Source organism: Mesocricetus auratus, unplaced genomic scaffold (genome assembly GCF_017639785.1).
Source record: "Mesocricetus auratus isolate SY011 unplaced genomic scaffold, BCM_Maur_2.0 Super-Scaffold_100691, whole genome shotgun sequence".
NCBI lineage: Eukaryota > Metazoa > Chordata > Mammalia > Rodentia > Cricetidae > Mesocricetus > Mesocricetus auratus.
In genome coordinates this window covers 39,767,817-39,789,170 of record NW_024429267.1, presented here as the reverse complement: position 1 = coordinate 39,789,170, position 21,354 = coordinate 39,767,817, and positions in this window count along the sequence as shown.

The window sequence follows — 21,354 nt, the reverse complement described above, 5'->3', positions numbered from 1 at the left end:
AGAGGAGAAACTGTGGTTGGGATTGCTGTATGAGAAAAGAATTCATTTTCAATTAAAAATATCAGGTTTAAGATTTTATTTTTGTAAACATCTTCAATCCCAAATATTCTCAAACCTATGCCCCCTAATCATCTGGTCCTTGCTATTGTGATTTGTTTGTTGAGTGATTGATGGGTGGGTGGATTAATAAACTGACTGGCTGATTGTTTTACATCTGACCCTTAGACTATGTGTAAGAACATTTTGTTCCTTGTTTTTTCCTTTAATTTTCATTTTATTTAAGAACTAAGATAGTACATATAGTTACTTGCCATTTATGCTATTCAAAGGATATGCTAAAGCTCTCTTGATATCTCTACTCAATTCTTCTTAATTTCTGACTAGCTTTTAGTGGTATTTATTGCAAAACTTAAGAAATGTTTATTCACCACAGACACCAATGGCAGACAAAAGAAGGAAACAATTTCACCCAAGCCTAACACAGTAAACTCATGGATTTAATCACGGTTACTTATAGAAGCATGGACTACCTGCAGACAGCTATACCACCAAACAATGAGCCTCACCACACACACACACACACACACACACACACACACACACATTAACCTTCTATATAACCTTGGGACAGGGCAGGACCTTATGTACTGACTCAGGAGCCCTCCCCACTTCCATGCTAGAATATGTTTGGGCCCAATTTGTACAGCTGCTCTGATTTGGGCCATGCTGTGATCAGAAGACAAAGTTCCTCAACAGTATGGCTTTATCCTCAGTTGATATAGTTTCTTCCTTATTAGTGAACCATTAGATTACTTGCAGTGTGATGTTATAGGCAGCACTGCAATCACCATAATTGCATACACACTTTCTGGTCACATGAATGAATAAATATCCATCTAGGGTATAAACCAAGATATAAAACATGGTGTGATGGAGTGTGTCCATCATTTACTGCAATAAATACTGCCATTTTGGCCTTTGAAATTTCCCCAAAGGCAGAATCTTCATCAAATTCATATCAATATTCTGCCCCTTACCCTTAGCCATTAGTGCTCATTATTTTTAAGATGATGAAATAAAGAACACATAGTTGTCGCAGAAATATCTTGATCTTTTCTCTGATGTACCACATAATGATCTGCTATATTGAACTTTTCACAAATACCTTGCCTAGACTTCTGTTTCTGGATCACAAATATATCTTCTATTTTGTGAATTATACAACTTCTATTATCTCTATTATACATAGCAACTAGAGCTTATATAATAATTTAATAAGTATTAGTGTTTGTTGAACCAATGAGTGTGTATGTTTTATGTTAATAGTACAAATAGGTTAGAGAAATAATCATTGTGATTATAGCCACACACTGTAAACATCAAGTAAGGATGACTCAGACCAATTACCATGGGAAGGCCCCTAAGCAGGTAGACATGTTTCTCTAGCACAAGTGACACAGTAATGGTGATCATTAACTGGGAGCACAAAATGACCATCTGTGTGTCATTCCTCTACAGTAGCAATATGTTACCAGCAAGAGATGGTGGAATTGCCATGGGGAGGGGAAAGTGGCTCTACTCCACATTAATGGGGCTCTCAATGTTCCAGTGATATGCAAATATACCACATAAAACATTCCAAGGCAAGAACCATGGCGAGGAAGGGAACTGTGTTTGCTTTCTGCCTTAATGATCTTAAGCAGTGAATCAGAGCTGGCTGATAAGTCTAACCTGTGTTGTCCCCAGACAGGTATGACTCGGGACCATTACATGTCATCAAAATAATCTCCCAAACAAGTCATCTGACCCTACCTCTTTCCAGCGATCCTTAGAACCCCCGCCTCCAAGGGGAAATGAATCCCAATCATTAACAAAAAGAAACAGTGTCCATTCCTTCCATGATTTTCTAATCATTTTCTCATTAGTATCATTCTCAGTCTCACCATCATTATTATTCTGTTTATGTAACGTCACTCACCCAGTACCTTCAAGACTCCTTCCCGCCAGCATGCACAATACATTCCAATTATGTAATTATGCCATTGTAATCAAATCATTAAGATTCGCATTAAACATGTATTAAAGTTCACAAAGAAAAAAAAAGCTCTAGTCACAGGCACCGAGAGGGAGAGAAACAGACAAACATGCTTGTAATCAGAGTTTGTTCTTAATGAGCCTACAACCACAGATTCAGGATCTTGAGAGGATTTTACAGCAGAAAAATATAGTTCGTTTCTGAGTACGAAAAGCGGGTCTCGCCTCTCTGTCCCCCATAACCCACTGAGTTAGCCCCTTGATTACCTAATGATGTAAGAAACAACTGGAAAGTGATGGAGGCTAAACTGGGTTGTCATTCAATTCTTTGGGGGAATTAAATGAAGGATTACCACATCTCTAAAAAGAGAGGCAGGGGAGGAAGAGAGAAGGGAGGGAGGGAAGAAAAGTAAGCAAAAAGCCTGTCACACATAAGGTGGGTACACATACAATCTGCAAGCACTTCTTGGCCCTGGAAAAATTATACCGTACCTGTGAAGAATCTCAATTTGCTAACTGACTTGAGTAGCATGTGATAGCTACATAACCAATTTAGAAATGCAGAACCAGGCTGACTGTAGTCAGTCAAATCCCATTGGATACTGGGCTGTCAGTGGACCACAAGCAGCTGATGATGCCCTGGTCGGGGGTGGGAGGGTAGGGGCAAGACTGGTGATCTGTACCTCTAGCTGCAGATTAGCAAGACACAGCTTTGAAGCAATAGCCAGCACTGTTGCCCAGACATCACACTAGAGCGATCCATCTCACTCACAAGGCATGGAGCCCAGGCATTATTTTAAGAGCTTCTGTAGTATTTCTAATATGTACTCAAGGTTGATAGCTTCTGGTCCAGACTAGCTGGGAACCTGATAGAGAAGCAAATTTTCAGACCTCCTCCAAAACACACTGGATCAGAAACATCACAGGGTTTGTCATCTGTTTATTTAGCACTACAGGTGATTCTTAAACACTGTAAAGTTTGACGACTATTATGGTAGATTTTATCTAATCTGGAATGATGAAGAGAAGAGCAAAGGAAAATTTGCTATGCACCAGCCTTGTTGTGGAAACTGTACTAGGCAATTTCCCTATATCATTGCATTGCACTTTACAACACTTTCTTTATTTACACAATAAACATAGCCTGCCTGAGCAAGGGTCTTGCTAGGCACTGAAACTACAGTCCAGCCTTCAGTTGTGTAATGCCAACACTTCAGGAGACTAAGGCAGAAGACTGCCATGAGTTTGCAGTTAGCCCAAGCTTCATAGTGAGTTCCAGGCCAGCTTGAGCTATCTGAGGTGCTGCCTCAGAAACCTCTTCTGCCCCTGCAAATGTTCACACAAAATAAACTGCTCCTGAACTCACCATGTACAGGTCGTTCCTTGTTATTATTCCCTAAGCAATATAGTGTAACAAATATTTACATAGTATTTAGATTGTATGAGTTACTGTGAGTATACTGGAGATGATTCAAAGTACACATGAGAATGTGCATAGGTGATGAAAAAATAAGCCATGCTGTATAAGGGACTGGAACAATCATAGACTTCGGTATCTGTGCATGGTCCGAGAACAGATCACAAGTCTGAGAGATGACTGTCCACAGCTGCATAAGATATGGGGTCTTCCTTCCAGGAGACTTGGGGAAGTAATTCCAATATAGAAAGGTAGTGAATTCCTCCCACATAGCGAAAGTGCTTTATCTACAAAGTCTCAGATCCCCACAGCAACCTCAGGGGAAATAACAGGTGGAGTCATTTGCAGCCCCGTTTAAGGAGCCTGTAGACATAAAGAAGTTAAATAAGTCACCCAAGTTCAAACCACTCACCAGAGGTAAAGATGGGATTGAATCACATTCTTAATTACTCAAGGCTTGAGTGAAGTTTCCTAACCTGTGGGCCCAATTCTTACAAGTCCTATTTCATGAGGAATCCAGAAAAAGTCACATATGCCCAAAGATTTTCCATAACCTTATTGAAGTGTAGGTCCAGAGACCATGTCAACTACTATTTTTCAAGTGTTACCAGTGTTTTGTCTCCAATGAAACACTGAGTTCATCGTAATTTTTGTCATGTTTTTCTCTTAATACACTACACATGTAATTACAGCTCTATGGGAGGTCCATACAATTCAGGACTGTCAAAAGAGATCTTATTTAGAAACCCTGGGAGCCAGCACTATACCCTCATACACTAATGTATTTTTCCAGTCATGAATAATGGATGGGTGAATCCTCATTAAAATAAAAGTGTATGTGTATTCCCAAACCAAAGGATAGCAGTCTGATAGTGATTGCATTAAAAGTTAAACACTTTTGCTTCGGGTGACCACTTGATGATAGTTTGAGTATTAGCATAAATATAGGTATCATTGCATTGAAATGCACTGAAAAACAAACAAATGAAATCACCCATCTACTCTTACACAGAAGCAAAGCAGTTAACAAGAATACTGTTGTTGTAATACACTCTTCTTTGTCTAGACTATCTTTGAGGAAGCAGCCTTCTGTTCCCTGTAACCCACAGTGGTTTTGTAGGATACTGACACACCATAAATGTCCAAATTGTGCATCAGAGGACAGCAGTCCCTGCCCCCAGTCAGAGTACAGCCAGGCTGGGGCAGGGGAAGCTTTGCTGAGTCTGCTAAGGGAACTATCAATCATGCCTTCTGCTTTTACTAGGATGATAGCAGGGAGAAGAACACAAGCTGACAGACTCTGTTTACCTTCCTCCCACAGCCCAGAGAGTCTGTCTGAAATGAAGCCAGCAATGGGGGAAAACTAAAGCTAAGAGACAGAGCAAAATACACAAGGGCCTGATGATGTAGTTTGAAATTTGGGGTTCAGGCCCACCTAAGGCCATTGTGCTCATTAGTTTAAATTGTCAACTTGACACAGTCTAGAATCCCTTGAGAAGGAAGAGAGTCTCATTGAGGAATTACTTGAATAAGGTTGACCTATGGCCGTGTGTGTTTGTGTGTGGGGTGTGTGTGTGTGGGGTGTGTGTGTGTGTGTGTGTGTGTGTGTGTGTGTGTGTGTGTAGAGGGAGTATCCATTCCCTATGCAGCAGATCATGAACTGAATAAAACTGGAGAGAGTGAGCCAAGTCATAAGCATACATGCATTCATTCTCTGTGCTCTCGACTGGATATAACTTGCTGCTTTCTGTCCCTGCCACCTTGACGTCCTCACAGTGATGTACTACAACCTGGAACTGTGAACCAAAAAAAGCCCTTTTTTCCTTAAGTTGCTTTTGTCTGGGGTAAACAAAACTAGGTGGACCTCTTGTACTTACTGGGTAGGTTGTGTAATACCTTCCTCCAGCTGCTTGTTTATAGCTCATTTGTAAATGAATACTAGAAGTTAGATCGATGCTATGACAGGTCTACAGGTCTACATTAAAGTGACTGGATTAGGAGGACCAAGGTCAATAAAGACTCTGTTATCTTCAATATCATAATCCTGTGAGATTTTTGTTTGTTTTATGGTTTTGTGGGGATTGTTGGTTTTTTATTTAGATAGGGCTGGGGATCAAACCCAGAGCCTTGCTCTACTACTGAGCTATCCCCATCTCTGGTAATGCAGACTATGTGTTCAGCAGAACTGCTAAACAGTTGGATGCTATTCCTCCCTCGGTATTCAGTTTGGACAAAAGTATATTATCATATTGAAGCAAGTAATGTGATTTCTGCACAGACTGGCCAAACTAAAGCCAGAAATGAAGATAAGAGAGCCTTACTAAGAGACAGTGGCCAGAAAAACAAGGAGGCTAAGAGTCAAATCAGTGTTTCCCAAAACTGAAGTTAGTGTCAGCAAAGACAGGTAAGTGATGCACAAGGGTGACAAAAAAGGACTAGGAACAAGGGTGAGCCTAACAGACCAACCCACTTCCAACATCTACAGTCCACTCGCTGCTCCAAAGATACTTCTCAAATAGTGAGAGTTCCAGGGTGATAGGGAGCACCACCCTGTTGCCTCTGCCTTGACCACTGCTAGGGAAGACAAAACAAAACAGCTAAGCCTGGGCTGGAAGTGGGCCCAAGGCACTTGAGCCTGTTGCTAAGAGACAGACACTATAAAAGCAGGGACAAATTTTGTGGACCATGACTCCATAAGACCTATGGCTTTGGTTAATATCCCTTGAAGGTTCTGGAAAACTAACCGACTGGTTAATTGATCATAGCTCAAGTCTTGAAAATAAAAGCCTGTGGTTGCTGTTTCCTAAGGTTGGCCCCAGTGCCCTAGAATTCCCTACAGCAGGAAGTGAATTAGGGCAGCAAATACAGCTCCTGAGATGGAAATACACCCCCCACTGTCCATCTCACATGAGGCCGAAGACAACAGTAGATAAGAGAACTGTTCTCTGGGTAGAACAAGGTCAGCCGCATTGGTCGATGGGAACTATTAACAACTGTTAACAATTATTAGTGCAGACAGCATTATCTCTTCTGGTCATTATTTTGTTTTCCAAAAAGAAGTTTCTAATTATGGCTATAGTCTATTGTCTACTTGTCATTTCCTTCCTGGTATGTTGAGAGTGATTAAAATCTGCAATTTGACCATGTTTTGTGACTTAGTTTATTTTCTGTTGCTATAACACAATGACGGCCAAGAAGTGGATAATTTATAAGGAAATTATGTTTATTTTGGCTCATGTTTCTGGAAGCTGGCAATTCTAAGACTGTGCTGCTCCAACTCAGGCCATAAAGTAAAAGGGTGATCAGGTACATGCAGAAGAGGCAAGGTGAGAGATGCAGCCTGGTCTTGTGAAGACCTTCTTTGTGACAGTGTGTTGAGTCTGGGAGAATCTAGAACTCATTTTCATGAGAAAGTCATTAAGTCTTAAGAAGAAAATCATCATTGTGTGTATGTATATGTATGTGTGCCTGTGTGTATGCATGTGTACCTGTACACATGTGTGTGTATGTATATGTCTGTGTGTCTGTGGGTGTGTCTGTGTGTGTGTGTGTTCGTGCATGTGTGTACCAGGGGTTAACATCAGCATATCTTCCTTGGTCATTCTCCACCTTATTTTTTAAGACAAAGTCTCTCCCCACACCTGGAACATACCAATTCAGGCTGGTCAGTGAGTGTCATCCAGAGGTCTGTCTGTCTCTCCCTGTCTCCTTCAGCTTTAGAGTTACAGAAACAAGGTTGTCTGGCTTGGTTTTTCTAACTTTCACATGGATACTGGGATCTAAAATCAGGTCCTCACACGATCTGAGCCATCTCACACACACCCCCAGTCATCACCCTTTAAGGCTTTGATTGCCAGAATCCTCACATTGTGAATCAAATTTCCCCAGGAGGTTTTGTGGAGACATTCAAACCATAGTGGCTTATGTACAAAGGGGTAACACCTCACACAGAGACAATGGGAAGACTAGTGCTGGTTAGAATTTATATTTTTTCCTAGTGGAATCTATAACACATTATTCCTCTCTTTTTAAAAATTTGCAGGAAAGTGATAGTTGGAAAAGTTTCCCCTTTTCACAGCAAAGTGTAAGATGTATTGATCTTCAGGGTGTCCATATGTCACATACTTTTAGTATGGCACAGTTTAAGAATCAGACCTACATTTGAACTGAGTCTTTTAACCTCCCTCCCAAGCCAAAGGAAGCATCTTTTCTTAGGATGATATGTGTATGTGTGTTTTTCCTTTTTTCATTACCTTTCCACATGTTCATAAACAGCATATAATATTGATTTGTATGTTTTAATTTACATTAATGGTATGCTACACTTATCCTTCAGAAACTTGGCTTTCTCACTCAGCAACATGCTTTAAAGATTTATATACTTGGATATGTTCCGTCATTTTAATGACTTGATAGTATTCTAGAATGTGAATAAATCACACTTTATCCATTCCTATTCAGACTCTTTAAATTATCATTATAATTTGTTTTTGCAACAAGGGCAATGAGCATCCTTTTATATTCATGTAAGAGAATTTTCTAGAGAATGTACCTATACACACACTAGCTGGCTATAGTGTTTGCCTATGTTCTGATGTACCAAGTACTGCCAGCTTGCTCTCAAGTGCAGTTTTATTATTTTACACTCTTGCTTGCAAATGAGAATCCCTGTTTGTGGTGTCTCCTGGCCCTGCTGTCTGATGGTTTGATTCACAAGGTTTGTCTGTTTCTTATTGTAAGTCCCTCTTCCTCGGGAGTATCAGGTCTCTGGAATCCCGAGTGCCCTGGATTACAAAGGAATTCCTGCTGAGAAGTTTTATATTTGTGTATACTGGAGCCTGCAGAGTTTCAGTGGTCCTTGCCCAGGTTATGATAAATTCTCAGCTTGGATATCTCATACAAGACATGTAATATAAATTTGGAACACATCCCTCTATGTAATTCAGGCCTGGGAATTCAGTTTTCCACCTGATTTTTTCCTACCTAAACCTCTCAAGAAATGGCCTGTGGGTACCATTCTCCAGTCTACTTTTTATGATTAGGACAGCCTTTGAGTTTTAAAACTGCACTAGAGTTTTTTCTCTCTGTCATCAATGATCTGGTGGCCACGTCTTCTGAGCCACAATAGGCTCACCCCAAATGTCAGATCGAATCCAAATTCAATGAGAGGTTGATGTTGGCTGCTTTCCTGAATTGCTCTGCACTTTTGTTTTGTTTTGTTTTTTTATGGGGAGGGTTGTCTGTCTGTCTGTCTGTCTGTCTGTTTGTTTGTTTGTTTAGGATCTCTCACTGAAGTAGAGCTCCCTAATTTCTTAGATGAGCTGACCAGCAAACCCCAGAGAGTCTCATGTCCTCCTCCCCAGTACAGAAATTGCAGGCATGCAATAGCACATCCAGCTTGTCATGTAGGGCTAGGGATCCGAACTCTGATCCTCTGTTTACACAGCAAACACTTTACCCCTGAGCCATCTCCCCAGTCCACAGACTTTTGTTTTTTTTTGTTTTTTGTTTTTTTTTTAAGATTTATTTTATTTATTACATATTCAGTGTTCTGCCTGCATATCAGAAGAGGGCAACAGATCTCATTACAGATGGTTGTGAGCCACCATATGGTTGCTGGGAATTGAACTCAGAACCTCTGAAAGAGCAGTCAGTGCTCTTAACCTCTGAGCCATCTCTCCAGCCCCCAGACTTTTGTTTTTAATTGAGACAATGTCCAAGGATGCTGAAGAATAAAGAAATGTGTGGTTTCTCCTTCCTCCCTCATTTCTGCCTTTCTTCCCCACCGCCTTGCCTTAGCAGGAAGAGAAAGAGGAACAATTTAGGTTTGAGACACAGTAGGAAAACTGCTCTGTTTTACTAGATCCAAAAGTGTAAACTTCCGAAAGAATTTTTCCTCTTCTATTAATGACAAAGGAGCCTGAGCAGAATCAGACTCCGTGAGATCACTGGGGAGGTAGCCCCAGTGCAATCAGTGAGCTTTGGGGATCAAAGGCATCAGCAGCCTTTGAAAATCAAGTCTGATGGGTGTACAGGATGATGACAAAGGCTAATTTGGAGAAATGTGAGCAAACCAGCATTTGGACTGAGCAAAATACTGTTTTCCAAGCACTGGAGTGACTTCCTGCTTTATCAAACCAGAGATCAAGTGGTCCCCACTAATTTTTGCTGCGTTGTTGTTAGCCATGTATGTGGATTAAAGGATGAAGCAAGAATTGATGGCTGTCTCGTGGGCCTTGGGCTAGCACACTGGACACTTGGTTCAATTTCTGGTCACCAGTCAGGCCTTCCACACCTGGATATCCAAGTCTGATTAACTGCTCCCTCATGGTGTTCCCAGGCTAGGCCTGCAGGCTTGACAGCCCCCCCCCCACTAAATCACAGTTGAGTGGAAGAGTAACTCCCTCCTGTCTGTCTGCATGTCACCCAGACATGTGTGTCATACAGCTAGCTCCATATGCACCCAGGTCTCTCGGGAAGAAGGCATCCCATGGTTAAGGCATCTGGAGACATATTAAGGATAGTCATTCCAGTTGTGGGATGGAAAAGCTTTAAGGGACCAGCCTTAGTTAGCCAGGTCATTATCTTGGTGTCTGACAGTGCCTGTTCAAGGTTATGACCAGGAAGTGTGGAGCTAGAGACTGACTGGGAAGGAAGGGGTTACTATTGCTCATAAGGTTTCTCAGACGTCCAAGACTGGAAGTGACTAGAGAAGCCTGAAGCAGAAGCAGAGAATGATAGGTGCCAAGTGCCGTGCCATCCTTTTATGTTCTTCATGGTTCTTCATGGTTCTGGTCAGACCTCAGACTGGGACAGGCTGTGGAGTGAGTGGCAAGGGTCTAGAGCAGCTTGTTGTCATGTGTGCTATGGCCTCGAGGTCTCACCCAGGATTCAGCTATCTCTCTGGTCCAAGATCCCACTGACAAATGTGGCGAGATGCCCTAGGCCCCATAATTCTCATGGAAGTCTGGCTGGAATGAATGCTATATGTTTTTCCTCTCCAACATCAAAGCCAGCCGACAAAAAAAACAAAGAACTGTAACTAGTGGTGTACACTTTAGTGAGAACTCCTCTAACGGTGTTTCTAAATGAAAACACCTGAAAATTATTTTCTCTGTGATGCACAGAAACTAATATTAAGGGTTATAACCACATCCATGTTAATTAGATGTAAAACAAAGGCAGCATAACAGCCTTGTGACTGGATGAAGGCTCCAGGATGGTTATAGACATCAAGTTCATTATCAGGAACAGGCATTCGAGGTGGTCTCTCTACTATTGCTTAGCTTACCAATTGGTATCATCCCTCTAGATCACTAGAGGTCACACTGGTGCCTGATCTGTCTTTTAACCTATGATTCCCTCTTCCCCCCACCATACCCCCCCACTCAACCTTCCTGCTCCCCCATGACCCACTCTTTCTTCCTCTTCTCCCCCTCTCCATTTCCCAGCTCCCACTCTCCCCCACCCCTCGCCGTGTTCCCCATCTGTTCAGAGGATCTTGCCTCATTTCTCTTCTCTTGGGTACCACACATATCCTCTAGGTTCTTTCCTGTTTCCCAGACTCTCTGTCAGTGAAGTGCAGACTGGCACTATCCTGAGAGACAAGCACCCACAGTTAAACACTGAACTGAGCCCAGGGAACCCAGTGACAGAGAGAGAGGAGCAATGAGCAAGTTGGCAAGGAATGGGCTGGCAAAGACAGCAGAGACGGCTGATCCGAACAGGGGAGAGCTCTTGGACCCCAGATCGACAGCTGGGAGGCCAGCATGGGACTGATCCAGACCCCCTGAATGTGAGAGTCGGTGAGGAGGCCTGGGCAACCTATGGGGCCCTGAGCAGTGGATCAGTGTTTATCCCTCAAAAGAAACAGACATTGTGTGTCCATAACACAGAGGGATAGTCTGTCAGCCTGGACTCTTAGGGGAGTGCCTGGACCCTGCCCTGAGTGAAATGACAGACTCTAGATATCCCCTATATGGAAGGAATTGGCAATAGGGTGGGAGGATGGGGGGGGAGAGTGGGGTGTGGGAAGAGGAGAGGGAGAGGGAACTGGGATTGACATGTAAAACAAGCTATTTAAAATTAAAATAATAAAAAACAGCCTTGTGATTTCTCCAGTATTCACTAGAATGGGTCGTTAAAATTAATTTGATGTAAATATTAAGTAACAATATGGATGACCCTTGAATATAACAAAAATATCATTAGAAAGTGGGACTTTACTTTGCTCACTAAAATTTGGGGACCGCTCTGTGGATTGCCTCCTTTAGTTAACTTCACAGGAAACCTAGATCTGGTTGGAAGAAAGGATTTATCCCCTATTAATTCACCTTGAGCAGGCTGAGTAGGTGGCTGGAGGGAGAGGAACCTGCTGGCCCTGCTGAATGGAAACCACAGACAGGCGCCCACACCGCTGAGATGTCGGACGAGCCTTGTTTACGCAGTACTGCGATTGGGAGTTCTGCCAATAACGAAACAGACCATTCTGCAGCTGTTATCTCATTTGTATGAGTAATATGAAAAACGCTGCACGATTTAATATGCCACCTAATACTTTTATTCTTATCTCACTAGCAGGGCAGGTGGTGGCATACATGTTTGAAAGCCGATACAGATTGGAACGAGGGGGGGGCAAGAACTGATGCTAGCTGCTATCTGAGCCGAGTAAAATGAGATGATCCCCGATACAATTTTATAAAAGCAATCTCACTTGTATCTTTGCCAGTGAGATCTTAATCGCAGCCAGCAAGGAGAATGGATACCCTTTCCTGGTTATCTGGGTGTGGAATGATGCCATCGCCAGCACAGGGAGAATGGTTATCTGTTATTTTTCTTGTGAGAGACCGGCAAGAACATTATCAGGGTTTGGGGAACCAAATATATGCGGTTCTGACTGATAAAAAGAGGGAGGAGACGACTCATCTCCAAGGATGTGACGATAACGCCACTTGCAGGAGGAAGAGATGGATGGTACTGCTGAAAGTGGTTTCGAGAGCTGGGACCTGACTTGGAAGCTCTACAGCTGCCCAACACTTGGCCAGAGGTAGAAAGAAAGAAATAAAATGATCTGGGAGCAGGAGAGCCTGGAAGAGAAAGTGATTGTTTCAAGCCCTCCGACCGTAAGAGGAATGTGGTCACATCAATCTTTCATGACTCTCTTCATCTAAAGAGGAAGTACAGTGACCTTCAGACTACCGACTGACACAATAATATTTTGTTATTTCCCCCATTCTCAACTGTCTTTATCTTTTGTTTTATTTTATTTCCAAGAATCAAGAATTCACATAATCCCCTAACAAGCAAGACTGTTAAAACATAAAGTGAAAATGAGAGGCACAAATTCTTAAAGGGACCAGAAGGAGGCTGACTACCATCCCAGAGAACACTGACACAGAACAACCACATCTGCGACTCCTAAGAACACCAGTGTTGCGTTAAGGAGCCCAAACTCCACAGCAGCATGTCTGTAAGCCCCCAGTGTTTCTGACATATGACTGCTCCTTCTTGTGGCTGGAAAAATGACTTTGTTTTTCCTCCACGCATTCTGAAGTCAAAAACAGTTTGGTTTGGGATTAGTTTGTGTTTTCTTGAGGCAGAATCTTTTATATGGTAGTCCAGCCTGACCTGGAAATCACCACACAGTCCAAGCTGGACTCAAAGTCACAGCAGTTCTCCTCAGCTAGGATTGCAAGTGTGAACCCCCGCACCTGGCTTTCAAGGCTAACATGTCAATGGGCAATCTATCGTTCCTCTCTATTTCTATTTCTTTTCTTTCTCCCTCCTCCCCAACTCCATTTCTCTCCTTTCTTGTTGTTGTTGGTTTTGTTTGTTTTACTTAACTCCTCATACATCAATAAAACTACTGGTCATAAATGTATTATTTATAACAATTCAGTAAGGCAGAAATGTATTAAACAGCCAGCCAAAAGCTTCTTCCTGCTCGCAGACTCACCCGTGCTCTAATATAACCAACATCAGTAGCTTAAGGTGTTTGTCTTTACAACCTCTTCTGGATATGAACAATATGCAGGTAATTTTCTCTGTGATGTAGATGCTTTCAAGACAATAACATAAACCCAGGTCATTCTTTTTAAAGAGGATTTATGATATTCTCCTATTCTCCTCTGTATGTGTGCTGTAAGTTATTCAGTCATCCCTAAAATAATAAGCACTTGTGGTTCCAACTGTCCATCTTAATATTTCCCACTCACTACAACAGCTACCTTTGTGTAGTACTGCATAGAGATCCACATCTTTATTTCTCTGAATATCAGATTAAAGAATATGTGCACCTTTATTATTTTAAAAAATGTGTTTAAATAGCTTCTCCTGAATGTGATAGCCTTTCAGTTTTCTACAATGGTAGACAAAGGAGCATCCCCACACCTACATAAGCCTTGGCAACCTTCCTTGCTGTGTTTTGTCATTCCATCCAGTAAAGATATAATTGCATCTACCCAATGTGTGTTTCCCTGATACCAACAATGTTATCCATCCTTTCTTCCCATTTTTTGCTCGCAAAGGTATAGCTTTCCTTTGCATTCTTTTGAATAGCTTTGTGCCTTTTTCTTACCCCTTTACAGATACTGAGGGGGCTTCTCCCATTTCTTGCATATCATTTGGGGGCAGAGTGTTGAGCTTCTAGCCATCATTGGATTATGGGTATTTTCAACCCAACTTTGTCTTTGGGTTTTGTTTATAGTAGCAGGGAATGTCACTTATTTCATTAAATATGTGGATGTTTTGTGGCTTATTTTAGAAAGTTTTCCCAACCCCAAGGATGCGTATTGTTCTAATATTGGGGAAGTTTTCTTTCTTTGAGATAGGGTCACGGCATGCAGCCCAGGCCAGCCTCAAGTTTGAGATCAGCCTCCAGGGTGCTGGAGTTACAGGCGGCACCACATCTAGTCCTTTCATAGTCTCAGTTTTCCTTACCAAACTCCACAAACTGGAGAAATGGATATACCTCAACAGGTCCTATATCATAGTTGCTAATTATTATCACAAAAGTCATATCAGGAACAGCTAATTTTCATCATCCAGTGACCAGATGGGGTAAATAGATTTCCTGCAGGCTCAATGGTTTCTGCCTCATCTAATTACAACCTAAGGGTTCTTTGATTGGTACTTGAAGATGAAGAAGTTTCTCTGAAAGCAATTTAATCACCCTGTGAATGAACAGAGTATAGTTCATTATACAGATGGGTGAAATGTAAACTACTAATTGCATGTAGACTACATTTATAGGAGTTGAATTTTGATTATTAATTCCTTTTTTATTTGCTCTTGGTTACTTTTCTAGTTGTGGAAGTTGTTGGCTAAAGGCTTCCTGAGACCCACCCATCCACTTATCCATCCATCCACCCACCCACTCTTCTGTCCATTCAACCACCCACCCATCCACCCTTACGTCCATCCATCTGTCCACCCATCCACCCACACACCCACACACACATTCACCCATCCAACCTCCCTCTGGCGAGTGAAGTGCATGTAGCTGGGAGAAGCCCTGAGGAGAGTCAATCATGAAGAAGATACCAGATACAGAGACACTGCCTGAGCACCCAGCTGCATATTCTGTTTTTAATGATTTTTCTTGTGCCTTCAAAGGCAGAACTCCAAAGAGGCTTTTAAGAGTAGGGCTGAGACACCTTGCTGCTGTCTGTGATGTCTACTGAGATATCTCGCACTCCAACCTGAGTGGTGAGATTATGTGTGATGATTAATCTTTCTTGTCAACTCGCCTATATTTATAGTCACTTAGGAGACCTTTATCCTGGTGAGTCTGGGGTATTTCCAGAGAAATTAACTGATAAAGGAAGAGCCACCCTGGGTATGAGTGGCACCATTTCACAGACTAGGGTCCTTGGGAAGAGAAAAATGTAGCCCCAGAACTCACCTCTCTTTGCTTCCCATGTGCAGATGCAATGTAACCAGCTGCTTTGTGGTCACAACAGCTGAAGCCTCTCTCACTGCCATGCCACCTTGATGGACTATATATGTCCCCTAAACCTGTGAGCTAAAATCAACCTTTTCTTCCTTCAGTTGCCTTTGTCAGGTATTTGTGGTGGTGCACCATGCACTTAATGGCTGGACCATCCTTTCTTTCAATACCAGGCTCCATCAGCAGCATTCCAATTTGCCTGTGACATCCACTCGACCATAATGCCAAGGACACTCTCCGTGGTACGTTCCTTGTCCCTCTTCATATACACACATAAACGCCTCTGTGTTCTGCAGACACCGAGGGATATGTTCTACTAAGTTTCCTGCGCAGGCCACAGCTCCTTGCTGGTTCCTGTCCTGGATAGGAAACAGTGATTCACACCCAGAACTGATCCCATCCCCCATAGAATAGTATGGACATTTGTAAACATGTTAATTGGATGCCACAGTGATGGGAGATACATTACTCCTAAATTTTATTTCAAGATAATAAAGGGAACTTCACAAAATATTTACCACATAAAAGAGTCATTAGTTTTAATATGCCCAGGGATTTCTGCCTCTAGCTAACCATTCTTCTGTCTTATTCTTCCCAGGATAGATGGACAAAGGTTGATCAAACAGTCTTATGTTCTCAGGACCCTTATCCCTTCCTGCTTTTTCTACTCCCTTCCCCTGGCCTGGAAAACCCTGCCCAGCAAAAGGCATGTCTGGCTTCATTGTCCCCAAGGCCCTTCGTGGCCTCAGCTTTTATAACCAAAGCCTTGCAAATGCCTCTGCTGCCTTCTCTTCTCTGGGCGGAGGGTGCTCCCAGGTACAGCTGTCCAGCTTAGCTAATGGTCCTGAAGCAGACATGTACTTGTATCTCTTAGTGACCCAGAGCACAGTCAAGAAAGACCCAATTACCATGTGGTCATTTGGACCGACTTCCAGCATGGCTTTATGGCACCATCATGGTCACGACATGGGATAGCTAATTGTGCACAAAGCCATTAAATAAACCTCACGCTCCTAAAAGCTTCAGCACCATCAAAAGAAGGCAATCCCCTCAGCGAGGATTCTCCTCAAGCATCTTCATTGTACCTTCCTCTGCTCTCTACCCAGAGGGCTCTGACTCTCCATCTGCCTTGCCACAGATCCCCCTGATCCCATCTGTGCAGAGACCCTTGCTCTTATTTCTGCACCTCACTGACTCATTTGCAGATTTCAGTGCCAATAAGAGCTGTAGGCTTACCACTGTATGGCCAAAGGTCTCCTGGACTATGGAATTTTGGCATTGTGACCCCAGTTCAGTCCCCAGCAGCCAATGGTGAAAAAAAATATAAAAGAAAAAGAAAGAAGAAAAAAATTAAGACATCAACCTGAAACAATACTTAAGACAGCTCTGAAATGACATTTCTCTTAGTGTTTCTGACCATATCAACCTACTTTGACACTCTGCATGGGGACTGGTGAGAAATCTGGTTCCGTCCTTTCTGAGGGTTGCAAAGGAAACCCTACAAATCTGTGCCCTGACTCGCACCCAAATGGGTATCTAGCCACAATAGTATCTAGTAAATGTTCAGCAACTGACTCTCCAACTGATAAAGAAAAATTAACATACAGCATTTGTCAATATCTGTGGGATGAATATTTCTACCATGGCTGATCTCAATGAACTCACGCCACCAATGGAAAGTCATTCAATACAAAACATAGAAGTTACTACATAAATCTCTCCCATCACAGAGTGGCTGTCACAGGCTCCAGTCCCAAGCTGCCACTCAGACTTAGGTGAGCAGATCTGAACTTCCCCAAATAGACTAGAAATCACATTTTCATGTTTTGTGTCTCTGTTTCCTAATAGTGACTATTTCAAATATGTTGAAAACATTGTGGAAGCTAAAGATACACAGGTCATGCATTCCTAAGTGTCAAATCCTGATCTGGGCCAGAGTCCTGCTGCATCATAAAACCAAAATAAAACAATGTTTCTCAGAAGCTCACTTACTATATTAGCTGATTGCTATGTAACAAAGTGTTTAAGGCCAGGTGATTTATGAAGGAAAAAGGTTTCTTCAATGCACAGTCCCAGAGACTAGAAAGTCTAGAATGCAATAGCTGCCTCGGGCTGTGTAATAAGACAGTCTAAAATTAAAAGGGCAAGCACAAACTTGTGGAAGAGAGAAATGGAGGCCTAGCTCATCTGATAGCTAACCCATTCCCACAATGAAAACATCAATCTGTCTGTACAGATAGATCCTTCAAGGGACTCACCGCCTTTCAACAGTCCCACAGGAGATGAAGCCTCCACATGGGTTTTAGTAGGAACGAGCCATACTGAAACCCAAGGACCTACTCTAGTGGCCTTCTTTTTGGCATTTACAGACCTATTTCAAAGAACATTCTGGACTGTCCATTACCCTTTCAAAATAATATCCCATAACTGCATTGGAGGGGCCCATGGGTAGAGGCCAATCCCTTGGCATCTTCTCAACCATGTCCACAGTATTGGGAAAGTATAGAAATGGTCAATGATGATAAAGACTATTAGTGAATTTTTTTAAAAGCTTGGGGCTCCATGTTTGATGAGACTCCAGTCTTCTCCTGTGCCCTTTCCCTTCTCTCCTGTCCTTTCGATGGTACTTTATGAATATTCCATGTCGCTCAGCAGCTGCAAAAGATGGATGACTGTGGGAGCAAGAGATAACGGGCACAAGCAGTGAGGATTTTCTCTTGCCTGCAGCAAGCAGCTGAATACATTTTTCAAGCCTGAAGCATTGCAGAAACAGAATGATTTTTTTAATGCCCTTTCTTTTATTTTCATTCATTTGCTTTTCATGTCTTTTTTTTAATTGCTCATTTTGCTTAAGGAGCCTCAAGGTACAAGCACAGCAAAGTATCATTAATTAAAATATTTAAAATTATAGCTGTGATGACAAAGCTCCCGAATAGGCCCAGGCAGCACAGACAACAAACACAATTATTAGCTGTAATAACAGCCAAATCATCCCACTGCTTTCTACCCAGAGACAATGCATCTTTCCCAAAATGCTAAGTGGCTGTGACAATGAGTAAATCACGACTATCCGAAATAGGACTAGACGGGATCTGAGACAGCTCTCAGGCTGAACGGAAACACAGCCATCCCTCCTCCCTCTCCTCTCTCTGCACGAAGGTTTCTGGGCAGAAAGCTGGTGTGTAGCAGCAGCCTGTAGCTCCCTCCCTCACTCCCAGCTTTTCTCCAGGAGTCCAGGGGGTTACTCAGCAGTGAATCAGTCTGGTGTGGCTGTTGAGCACACCGTAAACATGTTAGTGATTTCCCTGCACCTGGAAGACCCCTCCACAGAAAATTATCCCCGTAAAACAAGCCTGTGAGAGTGGAAATTGTAATAATTTATAATAAAGGGTTTTTTTATAACACAGGAACACAAAGAGCATTACCAGTTCCATCCAAATGATGAGCAGAATCCTTTGTTTTTCACTCTAGCATGCATTCCCTCACTCCAGACTTACTGAGCTCCCACTGTGGAGCAGAGTTTGAGTCATGTCTTTCTCCAGGCACCACAGCAATACTAAGGGTGACCTCTGAATGCAGTGGGAGAGATGCAGAGGTTCAGTGGGGGTGGGGGAGGGCCAGGGCAGTGGGGAAGTCATGGGAAGGGTTTTGTGGCTTGAATTCCAAAGGTGCTCAACAGAAAATGCTGCAGTGCCTTCCAAGTACCTCCTAAGGAGTTTACCACACCCTAGCAGGCCCAATACCTGCAACTTCTGAGACTGATGGATCCTGCAGCTGCCACCTCAACTCTGGCTGCTCCAATTGCAGACCATGAGTGCCAAAGGACTAGCAGATCCTAGGGGCAGCCCTCAGACAGTGGCTGAAAAAGTTGGTGGGTGAGTATTCCTGAAGCCTGCCCCACAGATAAGACAGCCTAGAACCTGGGCTAGTTCCCAAACTTCCCTAAGGGAGTCAGTCAAGTGCCCCAGGAACAATTTACTGGTTTGACTACCTGTGTGTGTGTGTCCATATGTATATGCATTGTGTGTGTAGGAGTCAAAGATGCAAGAGTAAGTTTTCTCCTGCCATCTGGTGGGTTCCAGGGTTGAACACAGGTAGTCAGAGTTGGCAGCATCTTGGCATCTCCACCTTCCTATCTCTTACTAACACACATCATCAGTCTCCTGCAGGAATCTCTGGTATCACCCCTGAAAGGAACCGCCTGCATTCAAAGTATTTGTCTGTGTCTGGGCTAGCCCAAATGAAGTGCCTCGGTTATAGGCAATGGCATGAAAAAAAGACTAGAGAAAAGGACACAGATATGGGCAATATTTACTTAACTGGGTGAGGCTGAGGTACAGAGGCAAATGAGAGAAGAGCTGGTCTCTTCAGCAGTGACACAATGATTAAAGACCCCTCTTAAGGTCTTCCCCAATATCTGTCCTTGTACCCGGAGCACTCATAGAAACCACAAAAAATTCAGCTTAGATACACAAAATTACCTGCATTGCCTCCTCCTTCCACTCTGGGACTCACCTTGGCTTCCTCATCTCCTTGTAGTCCATTACATTAAGTGACCTGGGTCCAAACACTTTATCTCCCCACCCCACTAGCCATGGTTCTAATCTCACAACCAATGGCACAAGAGTGGTGTCTATGGTAACCAGCCTCTAAAATAGTTCCTCTTTCCCCTATCCCACCCCAAAAGCTCTGCATAACACCTTCCCATGTTGTTTTAGTAATGGTGTATGTAGCCAATAGATTATAGAAGGAGTGGCAGCATGGGACAAGGCTAGGTTTTCGGAGGCTATGATTTCAGTCTTGCCTACTCTCTGGTGTCACTTGCTCTAAAAATAGCTACAGCTCAGTGAGCTAGTTAAGCAAGTCTATGTTAGGACCATGTGACAAAGAGTCTAAAGCCAGCAGAACTCTGAGTCCTCCAGCCATTAGCTATACGAGCAAGCCACAGTAGGAACAAATCCTTCAGCAAATCCTAGGGAAGTTGTTAAAATACCACAATCCCAGGCAACATTGATTCAGGAAACATGGTGTCCCAGAATTATGAGGTGATATACTCCCATATTTCTGACTCTCCAGCAATGTGTGAGGTAGAAAATATTGTTTGCTTGAAAGCATTGAGCATTGGAATATGTTGTTACATAACAGCAAATAATGGATGCTATGTCACATGCCCCATCCCACTCAACCTATGCCCACATGTCAATCAAGGAAAATAGGAATGAGGAAAGGATGCAGCTGAAGCCAGCAAATGTCACACCAGATGCCTAAGGACTATCCACAAGGAGGTGGAGGGTGCGTTAGAATCTCCGCCTCTGTGAGAAAATCCCTGACACAACTTCGCAAAGATTCGGGTTCACAGCTTCATGTGCTTTTCTCGTGGCCAGCTACCTCCCCCATCAGTTGATGGTGAGATCAAGCATTGCGGTGGAAGAGCACAGTGGAGCTCAGATGCTCAAAACACAGTAGCTAAGGTCAAAGCGAGACCTAGCCCCAGGACACAAGCCCTGTGACCCACTTCTTCCAGGAGGACCCCAGTTCCCAAAGGTCCACTGCTTCCCAAAACAGTGCCAGAAGAGGAACAACCTGTATGTAAAACATAACAATTGATGGTACTTAGAAACAAAAACTCTAATAAAACATTAAAGTTTTGTTGGGGGACTGACCTCAGGTACAGTATAAACCAATGGGCTGTTAGGATTTAAGCCAGCAAAGACATTATGGTGAAGGAACAGTCCAACAGTGCTTTATGTGGTTTATATTGTCCAAACTCTCTCTCATAAATACCGCTGAGGTGTGAAAAGGAAAGAGACTTAGTGCTAAGAGTTAGATTACATGGAACTAAACCTGTGGTAGATTTTTAATTTTAAAAAAGTCTCAAGGGAGCCAATGTTGGCTATTCATATAAGTCACAGAACAAATTATCCCATTACTTAGTGGCTTAAAACAATAAACATTT